The following is a 7,095-nucleotide window of genomic DNA, read 5'->3' on the forward strand; positions in this document are numbered from 1 at the left end:
TGTGGTAGCTGACCAGGCCAAAAAAAATCTCAAAATTCATTTGTCAAGAGCTAGGACGTGAATTAGGTTTACATTGCTTAAGAGGAATTTCTTTTCATAAAGAGGAGTGGCGAGCCCAATGAGGAGGATAAGCAGGGATGGGAAAAAGCCTTCTCCAGTTCTAATCCTCCTAACTGTAATCTCTTCCAGGCTTTGCAGGTGGAGCCAAGCATTTGCAAATGTAAGTAACAGATGTGATTTATTTGACTGGCATAGTATGCCCACCCAAATCTAGATTTAGGTGCTCTGAAAATGACCTGGCAACATTCCGACAGAGTAAGGATTGATAGACAATAAACAGCTGCCTTTAGAGGGGCAAGTGATCCCCAGTCTGGACAGTTCCCTCCTGCCTTGTGTAATTGCCTAAATTGGCTGTTTGGTCCTTGTAGGCATTTGGACTTGCCACATTCACCCTACACTTAGCATTGTTTACCCGCTACCATCTCTGGCTGGCCACATCTTCCCTCTTCCTGCCCTGGCATCCCCCCACACCTATGGTATTCCAGCAGAGCCCATGAGCTCCATAAAAACAAGAACTGGTCTTCAGAGAAAGACAGGGTTTACCATAGCAAGCCAGTGATATTCAAAACCACAAACCATGATTCCAGAAATACCAGTTCTGTTTCTTGTTTCTTTTGAGAAGTGAATACTTATTTTGGAAGCCAAAACTGTAATTAGAACACAACAGAGATAGTAGTTTTATGGAATCATTTAAAAGGCAATGGATATGATAAAGAAAGATTGGATTAAAGGATTGAAAAAAACAAATCAGGCAAATTCTCACGAAAAGAAAGCTTATGTATTTATATTTATTTGAAAAATAGGCTTTAAGACAGAAAAGTATTACTAGAGATAAAGGTCACATGTTTAATTCCCTTGAATATTATAACAAATTTGGATGCTCCAAATAACTCAGTTTCAAAATATATAAAGCAAAATCCACAGAACTGTTAAGGGAAATAAACAATTCTATAGTCATAGTGGGAAATTTTAATACGTCTTTCTAGGAAGTAATAGAATTAGTTAACAAGAAAGTAAACAAGGATAGGGTGTCTGGCTGGCTGAGTTGGTTGAGCATCTTGGGGTCCTGAGTTTAAGCCCCACATTGAGTGTAGAGCTTACTTTAAAAAAAAAAAGAAAAGGACATTAATAAAGAGAGAACATTTTGAGCAATAGATTAACAGATTTGATCTAATGGTCACATATGGGACATCTAAGAAATAAAAAATGCATTTCTTTTTAAGAACAGATGGGTTTATAAAAAATTGATAGATCCCATATCATAATGGAAGTCTAAACAAATTTAAGATCATAAAATCATACAGAGTATGTCTTCTAACTACAAATGCAATTCAGAGAGAAATCACTAACAAAAAGATGTCTAGAAAAAAAAAATCAGTATATGTGAAAACTAAAAAAGTTCTAAGTAACCCATGGGTCAAAGGAGAAATTGTAATATAATTAGAAGGTATTTCGAATCACAGCTAAATAAAGATACTGTATGTAAAAACTTATTGGGATGAACCAAAGCTGAAGAGAGGGCAATTTTTAGCTAATACATTTGAAGATATAGATGAATTCCTAGAAAAATATAACTCCTCAAAATTGACTCACATAGAAATAAAAAGCCCTTTTCCAGTGAACATTTCAGGTCCAGATAAATTTACCAGAAGTTTTATAAAATCTTTAAGAAACATAGTACAGAAACTATCTGTACTATGCAGACTCAGAGAATAGAAAAAGTCGTGTCCAGTATAAAACACTTCTTAGAAGAAATATGAAAAAGATAATTCCATAGAAAAAGAGGCGGACGACTTGTACATTTTTGTAAAAGAACTTTCTTTTGTATTTTTGTTTTTAAAATAGCTTTATTGAGGTATAGTTGATGTATCAAAACAGAACAACAACAACAACAAAAAAAAACAAAAACAAAAAAATCCCTGAACACATTTAATGTATACAATTTGGTGTGTTTGGACATAAGCAGAAACTTGTGACCCATTACCACAATTAAAGCAATAAAATATCTACTATCTCCAAAAGTTTTCTTCCTTCTGCTCAACCCTCCATTTGTGTGTGTGTGTGTGTGTGTGTGTGTGTGTGTGTGAACACTTAGCATGAGACCTATCCTCTTCACAAATTTTTAAATGTGCAATACTGATTTCTTAACTATAGATGCCATGTCATACCATAAATCTCATAAAAAGACTCATGAAAAGATCCTCAATTCTCTCTCCTCCCTTGTCTTCCTTCCCTCTCTGTTGTCTCTCCGTGGTCTTATTCATCAGCATATTCCCAGAACATTAGAAAACGGAACAGGATCTGGCTCATAGTAGACTTTGAGTAAATATTTATGTGAACTATAAATAAATATGCATAGTTGAAATCATCCAAGTGGAAGAGAGAAAGCACAAAGAGAAAGTGAATGGAATAATAAGGAGGCCAAAGGTGACACTCTCCAGAACACTGCCACGCAAAGTGTGGTAGAATTCAGGAGAGGGCCCGAAGAGTAGACGGGGTATCGAAGGGAGGCCAGAAAGGAGAGTGTATCAGGGTTGACTAGAATATCTTTGGCAGCAAGGAACTGAACACTTTACTAAGAGTCACTTAAATAATAGGCTTTTATCATCTTACATAATAGTTTAGGGGAAGATAGTTCCATGTCAAAGCTGTATGTTAGCTTCTGTTAATTCTCCTGGCTTTCCTCTCACGATCACAAAAAGGCTGTTACAGTATCAGATACTAAAAACTGTGTTCAAAAGACAGGAATCGTGCATTGTATACCCGCTACCATCTCTGGCTGGCCACATCTTCCCTCTTCCTGCCCTGGCATCCCCCCACACGTATGGTATTCCAGCAGAGCCCATGAGCTCCATAAAAACAAGAACTGTTCTTCAGAGAAAGAGCAGGGCTTACCAGGTCTCATTGGCCAGTACCAACTCCTAAACCAATGTGCAGCAAAGGAGAATGAGATTTCCTTGATTGGTTTAAGCCAACACAGTTCATCTCCTGGGCATGGGGGAGAGGCCTACTCCCCTTGAGTATCCTGCTGTCCTATGCCTGAACACAGCTGGCACTGTGTAGCAAGAAAGTGTGTGGGCACCTGAGTATAGAAGAATGAGTGCCTGGGGGGCCAAGCAACAGTGTGTCTGCTATGGGATTCTAAGAAACAGATGCTCAAGGAAGCAGTCAGTTGGCAGCTTCGGGGTCATTCATAGAAGACAAGAATGGGATGAGACTGTCGGATTTGACAATAAAGAGAATGTTGGTTGCAGTGATAACAGTAATTTCCATGGTGTGGGGGAGGAAGATATGGGGGCAGGCCGGGTTATGGTGAGTTAAAGAGTCAATGGGGATGAGGGAGTTGAGGTAGGGAGGGAAGGCAAGTTGTTCAAGGGTCTTGGCTATAAGGGAGCTGAGAGATCCTAGGGCTGGCCTGGGCCTCTGTCCTGTTCCTGACTAAGGATTCTGTCCAGTGTGCTCCCCAGCCAGGACGGACTCAACTGGGACATTTCCTGCCTGTGTATTTCAGAACATTTTGAACAATTCCTAGAGCTGATAATACTAGTTTATTACCCCTTCCTCTGACCATTCTAGTTACTTTATTTGACCCTTTATAGTTCCAACATTTCCTTCATGAGATGTGGGAATGAGAACTCTATATAGGCTTCTGTTGAATTTAAAAATGATGCTTTCTCATTATAAAAATATTTTTCATCACAAAAAATAGATGAAGAAAGTAAAAACAAAACAAAAACATCCTAATCCAAGAGACAATCAGAGATATTGCTGTGTTTTTCTTTTAGCTTTTCCCATCCTTCCCATATATATATATACATATATATATATATATATATATATATATATATATATATATATGTATATATATATTTGAGAGAAAGAAAGCACATGCACAAGCAGAGGGAGGAGCAGAGGGAGAGAAGGAAAATCTCAAGATCTCAAGCAGGGTCTCCACTGAGCGTGGATCTGGATGCAGGTGCAGGGCTCCATCTGACCTGAGATCATGATCCCAGCCCAAATCAAGAGTCAGCCACCCAACCGACTGAGCCACCCTGGAGCCCCCATCCACATATATGTCTATTTTACACAGTGAAATACTGCACTTTTGGTTTTATGATCTGCTTTTTTTGGGATATTATATCATCAATTTCTCATCTCATTAATCTTGATGAATACAAACCTTTGACTGAAAAATACTCTATCCTATGAATAGGTCATTTAACGTTGCCGAACATCTACATTTTTTCCAGTTCTTTTGTTGTATTTGTGGCTGCCTAGGACATAGTATCTTGGGGTAGCTTTGTAGCAGTTGGACGAGTGGTCAGAGAGCCTAAACTGATTTTAAGGTTTTTGACAGGGCGGCCTTGGTTAAATGTAGGTGCTTTGTGGGTCATGCTTATGTTTCAGCTCAGATCCTGCCATTTTCTAGCTGTGTAACTGTGGGTAAGTCTCTGATCCAGACTCAGTTTCCTAACGTGTAGTGTAGATCATACTTTTTATCTCTTAGTGTTCTTTTTTTTTTTTAAATTTTATTTATTTATTTGACAGAGAGTGAGAGAGAACACAAGCAGGCAGAGCAGCAGGCAGAGGGAGAGGGAGAAGCAGACACCCTGCCAAGCAAGGAGCCCAACATGGGGTTTGATCCTAGGACCCTGGGATCATGACCTGGGCCGAAGGCAGTTGCCTAACCAACTGAGCCACCCAGGCACCCCTCTTTTAGCGTTCTTTTTTTTTTTTTTTTTTTTTTAAGATTTTATTTATTTATTTGACAGAGAGAGAGATCACAAATAGGCAGAGAGACAGAGAGAGAGATGAGGAGAAGCAGGCTCCCTGCTGAGCAGAGAGCCCAATGCGGGCCTCGATCCAGGCCCCTGGGATCATGACCTGAGCCAAAGGCAGAGGCCCAACCCACTGAGCCACCCAGGCGCCCCTCTCTTAGCATTCTTAATAAATAAAATCATTTGTGCAGAGCTTTTTTTTTTTTTTTTTTTTTTTTTTAAATTTTATTTATTTATTTGACAGAGAGAAATCACAAGTAGATGGAGAGGCAGGCAGAGAGAGAGAGAGAGGGAAGCAGGCTCCCCGCTGAGCAGAGAGCCCGATGCGGGACTCGATCCCAGGACCCTGAGATCATGACCTGAGCTGAAAGCAGCGGCTTAACCCACTGAGCCACCCAGGCGCCCTGTGCAGAGCTTTTATCATAGTGTCTAACAACAAATGAGCTATTTCTAGAAATGATGCCTCAATTTATGACTATAAGTAGAGTCTATTTTATTTTTAATCTGTTATCTGTGGAGTTTGGCATATGGATTTTAAAAATTCTACAATAATATATATGGCTGATGTGTTCAAAGACAAGTATCTTAATACATTTGGGGTCTGTAATCTTTAGCCTTTAGTTCTTCCCCCTCAGGCCACATATTTCAGGTTCAAAGGTAGTGTTGTGTTGGCCACAGACCGTTTCCTAGAAAATATTCATTTTGCTCTCACTGCATGTCTCTGGTTAGTGCATTCTTTCAGAACTCTTAAGTTTGATTAAATCATTAGAATGGATGGGAGTGGTTCTTAAACTATTTATTTCTCGTAGGACTTTTCCCACCTCTAAGCTACTTTAGTTTCTATTGTTTATGAAGCCATAGCACTAAACAAAGCTATAAATTGGCTTTAAATAAAAATAATGCTTAGATCTGTGAAAAACCACTGATTCCAAATGTAACCTGTAGGTCTTCTGGAATCTCTTAGAATAGAAAGAAGGCAATCTTTTAAATTTTCTGAATACCAAAGGGTTTTTTAATAGCTAGTAAAGTGATCTATAGCTCTGATAGTGTCTGACTTTTTCACTTTCTGCCCTGAGGCTCACATCCAGAGCTTGGAAGTTTCCTGGCCCATGGATTTGTTTTACTGTGGCAGTCATGGAGCCTGGAGTCCTAACCTTGCATAATAATGTTCTTGGGATTTGAGAATGATCTTTGGGGGAAGAGAGCCAAGTTAGTACCAGAAATAGCCCCTATCGAAACTTCTACTTACCAAACAGAATCTTTGATGTTATTATTTTCATATAGAAGCTTATTTTCAATATCTACTTATTATTTAATAAGCTTCCCATAAAAGTTTTCTTTCCATATATATTTACAATATAAGCTTATTTTCCTTTTATGATAAAATACAAAATTTAAATAATTAGAATATTATTATGTGATTTGTTTTTCAGAAATTTTATTTTTGTATCTCAGCAAAGGGTTTTGCTATGCTTTGCTGAAGCTAGCTCCTGTTGGCTCATCAGGACGATTGTTAAATTTTCACAGATCAGTTGAAGTCATATTGGTAGCTTGAATTTATCCATGGTGAGACTATTAAACCACAGAAATAAGCAAACACTACAAATCAGGGTTCCTTACCTCCAAAGCCAGTTGGTAAATATTTACCAGCAACCTGAAGCTTTTCAGAGATATATATTTTAAAGGTTTTATTTATTTATTTGACAGAGAGAGAGAGACAGCAAGAGCTGGAACACAAGCAGGGGGAGTGGGAGAGGGAAAGCAGGCTTCCCACGGAGCAGGGAGCAGAGAGCCCGATGTGGGGCTCGATCTCAGCATCCCGGGGTCATGACCTGAGCTGAAGGCAGACGCTTAATGACTGAGCCACCCAGGCACCCCAGCTTTTCAGATATTTTTAAAGGCACTAAAAATTTTAACCTATCAGACTAAGTTCAATATAATATATTTGAGGTGGAATAAAAAGGTTAGTTATTGGTGGTACACATTCTACCAGTGGTTGTTTGTGAAATGCTATCCTTTACTCAAAAACAGTCATTTAGAACATGACAGACAAATTGAATGTGGGAAGGAAAGGAACCATAAATAGGAGACACGTATTACAGTAAATGTAGAAAAATAGACAACAGAGGTAAGAACATAGAAAGCCAAAGGGAAAAAGTCTTGAAGAGTGAAGGACAAGAAGAAGACTGTGCTAAGCAAAATTGACACTAAAATTGAATTTGAAAAGTACAGAGAGGTTAAAAAAAGGCATCGGAAT

The sequence above is a fragment of the Mustela putorius genome, unplaced genomic scaffold (assembly GCF_011764305.1).
Source record: "Mustela putorius furo isolate JIRA1106 unplaced genomic scaffold, ASM1176430v1.1 tig00003974_pilon_pilon_pilon, whole genome shotgun sequence".
In the NCBI taxonomy this organism is placed as follows: Eukaryota; Metazoa; Chordata; class Mammalia; order Carnivora; family Mustelidae; genus Mustela; species Mustela putorius.